This window comes from Aristolochia californica, unplaced genomic scaffold (assembly GCF_029961685.1).
Source record: "Aristolochia californica isolate CCGP_79_NKW_82.1479 unplaced genomic scaffold, dmAriCali1.0.hap1 SCAF_478, whole genome shotgun sequence".
NCBI classification, from domain to species: Eukaryota; Viridiplantae; Streptophyta; class Magnoliopsida; order Piperales; family Aristolochiaceae; genus Aristolochia; species Aristolochia californica.
Window position 1 is genome coordinate 1 of NW_027182190.1, and position 9,707 is coordinate 9,707.

Here is a 9,707-nt window from a genome sequence, read left to right on the forward strand (position 1 = left end):
TGATCCTTTCCGGAGAATTAGATGGTCTTCCCGAGCAGGCCTTTTATTTGGTAGGTAACATCGATGAAGCTACCGCGAAGGCTATGAACTTAGATGTGGAGAGCAAATTGAAGAAATGACCCTAAAGCTTTGTGTACTGACTCCTAATCGAATTATTTGGGATTCAGAAGTGACAGAAATTATTTTATCTACTAATAGTGGCCAAATTGGTGTATTACCAAATCACGCCCCTATTGCCACAGCAGTAGATATAGGTATTTTGAGAATATGCCTTAACGATCAACGGGTAACGATGGCTCTGATGGGTGGTTTCGCTAGAATAGGCAATAATGAGATCACCATTTTAGTAAATGATGGTGAGAGGGGTAGTGACATTGATCCGCAAGAAGCTCAGCGAACTCTTGAAATAGCGGAAGCTAACTTGAGTAAAGCTGAAGGCAAGAGACAGGTAATTGAGGCGAATCTAGCTCTCAGACGAGCTAGGACACGCGTAGAGGCTGTCAATGCTATTTCGTTTTCGTAATCGTCGATGCATCAGAATAATCAAAAGAAGCTCCGTTTATACACCTTATTTGGATTCCACCAATTGGATACAATCAAGTGTAATCTGATGCAAGGAAAAAAATACAAACATAAAGTATGAATAGTGGGAGGATAATAGGGAAAGGGTAAAAGATTAATTAAAAAATAGGAAAGGGTGGGTAGAAAAACTTATTAGAGACCATTGACTCCGGTATCTAATAAGTTATACCTACTATTGGATTTGAACCAATGACTCCTGCCGTATGAAAGCAATACTCTAACCGCTGAGTTAAGTAGGTCATTTATCATCACAAAGAAAAAAAAAAGGAAGACCCCTCGCATGGGCATTATAGATGGAATACTACTTCTAAGCAATACCAATCTTTGTCAGTAAAGGGGTCAGAGAGCTATCATATGGGACCATAGAATATCCATCTTGACAAGATATTATCTAGATGTTAAGATATCTATGACAAGGGCTATAGCTCAGTTAGGTAGAGCACCTCGTTTACACGCGCGCCAATGCTTTTTCAGGGGAGTTCATCATGCAATCAACAGAATTGATCTTATTGATAAATCGGTGTCTTACTCCATGGATTCGAGGGAACAAGAGAACAATAGCCTGACAAATCTTTGGTTCGGTCCGATTCAGGTACCAATTTAAAATAGAACCCATCATTGATTTGATAATTGATAAGGTGAATACCTAGTCTATTCAATGCTAGGCATAATGGGTATAAGGACCTCAAAATAACATAACCTCTTTTCGCCCTATGAGCTTTAAGGTGTATGAAGTATCATATTTGACTCTTTGAGCGGAGCGATAGAGACTCAACCTAACTTAGGTTGATCTAGGCCGGAGGCAGACCTACGTCAAGGCAATCCTTCTTTGAAAACACTTTGGTATTGCTCCTGGATCAGAATACAAAAAATGAATCAGAGCACGTGGAACCATCTCGTTATCTTCCTGTCAAGAAAAAGTATGGTGGACTAGCCGATTCTTATATCAGTTAACGAAAGAGCCCAATGCAAAAAAAATGCATGTTGGGTCTTTGAAACAGTTCGAATCATTTAGATAATACTCAGTTTGATCTGTTTTACCGAGAAGGTCTACGGTTCGAGTCCGTATAGCCCTATATATTTTGACATCCGTGTCATTTTGACATTTTTGTGTAGCTCTCATTTTCTCACATTAGTGCTTGTGGCTGGCCCGCGCGGTGGGTTGGCAAAGCAAGTAGTCTTCTGTTTCTGCACAATACTTATTTTTTTTTTATTCCAACCTAATCTAATTCAATTGTTCATCATTCCAATTCTACTGGTCCTTCCTTCCGATACAGACTTTATGCAAGCAAGAAGATTGGGGGCCTGTTTGAACTTGCACGGGCTGGGGATCCTTCTGACTCATCGCTTTGTTGTTCCACAATAACTCCAATGCAGTGCATTGTTTCAGAGATAAAAAATGGACGCTAACCTATAACCTAAACGTATCAACGTTTGCACCCTCTTCTATTTCTATGAGTCTATTTTTGGATTTGGTCTGTCGAATCGTTCAACAACGCCTGATTCCATTAGAAGTATCTTATGCGGATCATTTATGATTCAGCCGATTCTACGACTGTGGTACACTCCATTGTGTAGGTTTACTTCAAAGGAAACAAACCTTTTTATTGTCACGAAACCTAACCCCTTGGGTAGTCTTATCAGATGTTATTAACAAGTATTTCAAATCATTTCAAATCGCGATTTTGAGTCCTAGAAATTGGTCCGAAATGGAATGACTTCTTCAAGACTTCTATTCTAAGTCTAATTAAATAACTCGATTCTTTATTCTCTCTAGGGGGACCATCGGGGGTAGGGAGTACAAGTCAAAAGTCTATAATTTGGTATAGGAATCCATGAGTTGTTATATATCTATTTATATGGAAATATGGAAGTTTATATGGAAATATGGAAGGATTTCTCACAATTTAACAGATTGAATCAAATCAATTAAGTATAAATTTGGGACAAAGGGAGAGAATCTAATTGGCCGATGCATTCTATTTCCGTATCTGTATCGAATCAATAGACAGAATGACGATCCTCTAACCAGACCCTAATGAAAAGAATACATCAACACAAACCAAGTGGAATATACCATAAATCCTAAGATAGAAATCCCTAGGCATTCTACTACATCTGACTATTTGTGTTGTGATATTATAAAAGAAAAAAAAAAAAGAGAGAAAAATTTACCCAAGCCAGGCTTATTATTTATTAGAATTTTTATTCTATTATTATTCAAATTATATTAGAAATTTGATATAATATATATTTATATTATATTAAATATTAATTCAATTTCATATTTTGAATTTTCTGTTAATTTAAATATTAATTAATATATTAATATAACATTGTTATGTTATATATTTATATTTAATATTTTTTTTTTATGATTTTATGAATAGAAATAATATTCATATTATTTTCATATTATTTCAAATAGTCTTTAATTACTTTTTTATTTTAAGAAAATCCGAAACAAAACAAAGTGAGAGAGTTTTTTTGTATAAAAACATAATATGTCTACATCCTGAATGGAATCGAAGTAAATGTAAGTGGGATTCCGTTGGATGAATCTTGAAACGAGACATGATTCATAGCAAACAAATGAAACTACGTGGTTCCACCCTAATTGGTGTTTCGACTAAATAGTTATGAATAAATTGACAATTAAAATTCGAATTGACTAATTCGGTATATTCCACATTAATAGGAGTGCATCTATGTTTCTGCTTCACGAATATGATATTTTTTGGGCATTTCTGATAATATCAAGTGTTATTCCTATTTTGGCATTTTTTATTTCCGGAGTTTTAGCCCCGATTAGTGAAGGACCGGAGAAGCTCTCCAGTTATGAATCGGGTATAGAACCAATGGGGGATGCTTGGTTACAATTCCGAATCCGCTATTACATGTTTGCTCTAGTTTTTGTTGTTTTTGATGTTGAAACGGTCTTTCTTTATCCATGGGCAATGAGTTTCGATGTATTGGGTCTATCCGTATTTATAGAAGCTTTCATTTTCGTGCTTATCCTAATTGTTGGTTCAGTTTATGCATGGCGAAAAGGAGCATTGGAATGGTCTTAACCCCTGAATCCTCAGACAATAAAAAAGAAGGAAAAGGTTACATTGAGACAGTTATGAATTCTATTGAATTTCCGTTACTTGACCGAACAGCCCAAAATTCAGTTATTTCAACTACACCGAATGACCTCTCGAATTGGTCAAGACTCTCCAGTTTATGGCCACTTCTCTACGGTACCAGTTGTTGCTTCATTGAGTTTGCTTCATTAATAGGATCTCGATTCGACTTTGATCGTTATGGGCTGGTACCAAGATCAAGTCCTAGGCAGGCGGACCTAATTTTAACAGCCGGCACGGTAACAATGAAAATGGCTCCTTCTTTAGTGAGATTATATGAGCAAATGCCTGAACCGAAATATGTCATTGCTATGGGAGCTTGTACCATTACAGGGGGGATGTTTAGTACCGATTCTTATAGTACCGTTCGGGGAGTCGATAAGCTAATTCCTGTGGATGTCTATTTGCCGGGCTGCCCACCCAAACCAGAGGCAATTATGGATGCTATAACGAAACTTCGTAAGAAAGTCTCTCGAGAAATCTATGAAGATAGAATTGGGTCTCAACAGGAAAATCGATATTTTACTACCAATCACAAGTTTCATGTTGAGCGAAGTACTCATACTGGAAATTATGATCAAGGATTACTCTACCAGTCCCCATCTACTTCAGAGATACCTTCTGAAGCATTTTTCAAATACAAAAGTTCAGTGTCTTCCCACGAATTATTGAATTAGGAAAGGCAGGATGCTTTTGTGTTGTCCAGGATAACAAGCAGTGGGTCAATCTTCATAAATTTCATCGGCAATTTGAAATACTCATACAAATGTGGGAGAGATCAAGAAGATGCAGGGTCGTTTATCCGCTTGGCTAGTCAAGCATGAGCTAGTTCATAGATCTTTGGGCTTCGATTACCAAGGAATAGAGACTTTACAAATAAAACCCGAGGATTGGTACTCCATTGCTGTCATTTCATATGTATATGGTTACAATTATCTACGTTCCCAGTGTGCCTATGATGTAGCACCAGGCGGATTGTTAGCTAGCGTGTATCATCTTACGAGAATACAGTATGGTGTGGATCAACCCGAAGAGGTATGCATAAAAGTATTTGCCCCAAGGACGAATCCTAGAATCCCGTCTGTTTTCTGGATTTGGAAAAGCGCAGACTTTCAAGAGCGGGAATCCTATGATATGTTGGGAATCGCTTATGAGAATCATCCACGCCTGAAACGTATCTTGATGCCCGAAAGTTGGCTAGGCTGGCCTTTACGTAAGGATTATATTACCCCCAATTTCTATGAAATACAAGATGCTCATTGAATGATAAGATGAATGATAAGAAACTAATCTTCACTTATACGACTCCAGATATTCAAGGAATCTTTTTACGTTCTGTTCTAGATGAAACGGAGTAACTGGCCTTTCATTCGTACTATGGATGGGCTGCTAAAGAAGCTTCATTTAGATTCTCAAATTTTGAAGAGTCCCATTTCAGATGAGCAGAGCCTGTAGGATGAATCAAAAGAGTTCTGCACCATGAACTTTGTACCGCGCGCATCGCTTAGATGGGGCCACGGAAAGCTGCATAGAAGGGAGTGAATAAATGGGAAAGTGAAGAAATAGAATATGAAATAAAATCGTAAATTCTGAAATAAAAAAAGAAAAATTCAGAAATTAAATAAAATAAAAAAGGATCGGATTTTTTGGACTGTCTCTGAAATGAACCCTGCCTTTTCCTATCCTTCAACTCCTCCAGACTAGTCTTTTAGGGTTTTCGACCAACTAACTTCGACTTCGGATATGTATGAAGTATTAACATTCTTTTTGTGCGGGAAGAGATACAGTATGAACAAACAAACAAAAAAGAGGAGGGAACGGAATCCAATTATTTTCTTTACTCATATCTTTACCCATCTACTCGTTTTTTACCCATCTACAAGACGGAGGCGTCTATCTATACATCTAGATGTAGATGGATAAATATGTATTATGCTCTGGACTATTAACGCATATAATATTAAATAATATTAATATGGGTTCTGACTCTATTGATTTATTTGTATGAGTATCTTATCTATTCGATACATTAACCACGTGCCAGGAACCAGATTTGAACTGGTGACACGAGGATTTTCAGTCCTCTGCTCTACCAGCTGAGCTATCCCGACCATTCTCGATGCATGATCCTACTAAAAGAAAAAGAAAGCTTGGGCCTATGTCAATGAAAGGGACTCAAAAAGCATTAACTTACCTAAATAAAGTCGGTAATTTGTTGGATCTTCAAAAAGGAGACTTTGTAAATGTAAGTGTAAGAGTAATGATATGAACTGTGAAAGGTTCCGTAATGGAGATTCTTTGCCCATCCATATATGGATGGGCATTTGTACGTATATCATATCTATCACAGTGAGAAGAGAGAAAGATTTCTGGCCGGATCCATTTGTGAAAGAGTAGAGTAAGTGAAAAACATATCTAATTTTGAACCACTGATAAAAAAAAAAGAGGATAAATGCTTAGGGAGTCAAATAGGCCTTTTATTGGGGATAGAGGGACTTGAACCCTCACGATTTCTAAAGTCGACGGATTTTCCTCTTACTATAAATTTCATTGTTGTCAGTATTGACATGTAGAATGGGACTCTATCTTTATTCTCGTCTCACTCGATTAATCAATCCTTAAAAAGATCTATCAGACATCCTTAAAAAGATCTATCAGACTCTGGTGTGATAGTCGATTTGATCACTGACTATTCGATTCTTCCTTCTGCTTCTGAAATTATTATTCTGAAATTTTTAGAAAAAAAAAATATGGATTCGGGTCGTGATTAATCTTTGATATTTCAGTACGTATACGTACATATCTAGGGTCATCCCACTCTGGAGTTTCGATAGAAGGATTCTTCTACCAATGTAGTAAAGTCAACCCCATTCGTTAGAACAGCTTCCGTTGAGTCTCTGCACCTATCCTTTTTTTTTTCTGAAAACAGGATTTGGCTCAGGATTGCCCATTTTTAATTCCAGGGTTTCTCTGAATTTGGAAGTTACCACTTAGTAGGTTTCCATACCAAGGCTCAATCCAATCAAGTCCGTAGCGTCTACCAATTTCGCCATATCCCCCTCCCTCTTCCTTATGAGAAAGAAATCACATTGTGACCCCCCCTTCTTTTCTTTCATTTATCTTGGAGCCGTTGAATTCATTAGATACAGGCCCTTATTCCTATATCAAAGAGGTGTGTCCCTATTATATTTCTTGACCAGCTTCTTTCATCCCTATCGGAGTGGCGGGCCCATATTTGATATGATCCAATCAGAAATGATTCTATCATTGATGTATCCGCAATTCAATATGGATGGATATATCCCACGTCACATATATATATATGTCTTTACACCCCTTATTTTTTTAGCGCTATTTGGAATACTGGAACGGTCGATATTCATTCTTTTTTTATCGTCTTATCCCCTCCCTTTCCGAATGAAACCAGAGGAATGTCTCATTATGCTCTGGACTGCAGCCTTATCTTTATCTTATCCTTTCCTTTATCTTATCCTTTCCTTAGGAAGGATCTCCTATACTATAGGAATTCCTATAGTGTAAATAAATAGAATTTCTAAATTTCTATAACTATATATAGAATATATAACTAAGCTAATTTTTATTTTTTAGTTTATTTTATTAAGATTAAGTAATTAATATTACTAATATTACATAATCATAATATAATCTAATTAATATTAATAATATAATATATTAATATTATATTATTATTTATTATTACATAACAACATTAATATTAATAATTACATTATTAATATTAATGTTGTCATAATTAATATTATATTCTATTTAATATTAATATTGTATTATTAATATAATATTGATATTGTATTTATATAATTGTATTTGTATTTATATAATTGTATTTATATATATATATATTATATATAATAATAATAATTAATAATAATTATAATAATAATAAAAACAAACTACTCTTTATTTATTTATTATAATTATATTAATTATTAATAATAGATATTAATAATAGATAAATAAATAGATAAATAAAATAAAAAAATAAATAAATAGCTAATTACTAATAGCTAAGTCCCAGTAGTTTCCCGAAATCCTATGCACTATTTCTGTTATGTGAGCCCGCTTAGCTCAGGGGTTAGAGCATCGCATTTGTAATGCGATGGTCATCGGTTCGATTCCGATAGCCGGCTTTTCCATTTATTCGATTTTTTCCATGATTGATATTGATATTGATAATGTCTCCTTGAGATCAAGAGAAATTGAAAAGACTTTTCAATTTTCTCCAAATGTCGGGTCAACATAGTATGTTACGGGAACTCCCAACTATGAATAAAAAAGAATAAAAAATGGATTGAAGCTGTTAGATCTCTACAGAACAAGAAAGGGATACTTAACTTCCTATATATAACTATATAAAATAATCTGGTTATTGAGACAATTCATCTCATTCTTCTTTATAGTATTTCAGCGAGTTTAGCTTCGTTTATCGTTTAGTTCAGTCTTAATTTTTTTATTCTGTGAAATCCAATTTCAATAAAATAAGGAGTCTTTATGTCTCGTTACCGAGGGCCTCGTTTCAAAAAAATACGCCGTCTGGGGGCTTTACCGGGACTCACTAGTAAAAGACCTAGATCCGGAAGTGATCTTAGAAACCAACCGCGTTCCGGGAAAAGATCTCAATATCGTATTCGTCTAGAAGAAAAACAAAAATTGCGTTTTCATTATGGTCTGACAGAGCGGCAATTGCTTAGATATGTTCGTATCGCTGGGAAAGCCAAAGGGTCAACAGGTCAAGTTTTACTACAACTACTTGAAATGCGTTTGGATAACATCCTTTTTCGATTGGGTATGGCTTCGACCATTCCTGGAGCTAGACAACTAGTTAACCATAGACATATTTTAGTTAATGGTCGTATAGTAGATATCCCAAGTTATCGGTGTAAACCCCGAGATATTATTACTACGAGAGATGAACAAAGATCCAGAGCTCTGATTCAAAATTATGTGGATTCATCTCCCCGCGAGGAATTGCCAAAACATTTGACTCTTGACTCATTCCAATATAAAGGAATAGTAAATCAAATAATAGATAGTAAATGGATCGGCTTAAAAATCAATGAATTACTAGTCGTGGAATATTATTCCCGTCAGACTTAAACTTAATTAAAATAAAATAATTAAGCTTTGGACAATACAATTTTGTCTACCCTGTTTCACCAAACAAAGTAAATAGAACTAAGTTAAGGGATTTAATCCGGATTTTCCCCCATTTTCGTATCCTTTTCGTATCCCAAGTGGATCCGCGGTCAGATTCTCATTCCTTGTCCACCCTTTCCGATCCGATATTTTATCTACCACAGTAATTGGCAATAGAGAATCACTAGAAAGCAAAGGCCCTACTCTTGGAATAATGGTATCCATTGTTATTTGATACATTGTGGTTGGTAACGTTGGTAAATTAGGTGTAGGTCAAGGTACGGAAAGAGAGGGATTCGAACCCTCGGTAAGCAAAAGCCTACATAGCAGTTCCAGTGCTACGCCTTGAACCACTCGGCCACCTTTCCCACAGAATCTTAGGATTATTGCCCGGAAACCCGGTGAATAGCGAGTCATTCATATTATTTTATTGAATTTTTTATTGCAATACAATAAAGGTACGACCGATCTATTATAAATCGAAAACTTTTCGTCAAACAAAGATCTTCCTTCGAGGCTCGAGGGATAAAAACACATTTTTTTTTATTTAATATTAACTTAATATTAAAAAAACTATCTATTCATCTTTGTCAAGACGACGACCCTCTCCATCTTATTCGGATATTTATACCGTATACCGGATTAAACAACCAATGAATTGGGACGAATCCACAAACTCTATACTATACTATAGTATTTTATACTATGGTTATATTTAGAGGTCCATAGGAATTAAAAAATTCCTTTCTAGTTTCAGATTTATCAACAACAACTCTTCTCATGAGCTATCCCATGGATCTATTATTCCCATGGATCTATTATAAA

General features: G+C 35.4%; 3 non-coding genes across 3 annotated transcripts; 1 reads left to right on the plus strand and 2 right to left on the minus strand.

The window, feature by feature from the left end:
* Positions 1–5,745: 5,745 nt before the first annotated feature.
* TRNAF-GAA (transfer RNA phenylalanine (anticodon GAA)) lies at positions 5,746–5,818 on the minus strand. The gene has a single exon. It is a non-coding gene; the product is annotated as a tRNA-Phe (tRNA).
* Positions 5,819–7,803: 1,985 nt separating this feature from the next.
* On the plus strand, positions 7,804–7,876 carry TRNAT-UGU (transfer RNA threonine (anticodon UGU)). Its single transcript has one exon. It is a non-coding gene; the product is annotated as a tRNA-Thr (tRNA).
* Positions 7,877–9,163: 1,287 nt separating this feature from the next.
* Positions 9,164–9,250, minus strand: TRNAS-GGA (transfer RNA serine (anticodon GGA)). The gene has a single exon. It is a non-coding gene; the product is annotated as a tRNA-Ser (tRNA).
* Between the last annotated feature and the right edge of the window lie 457 nt (positions 9,251–9,707).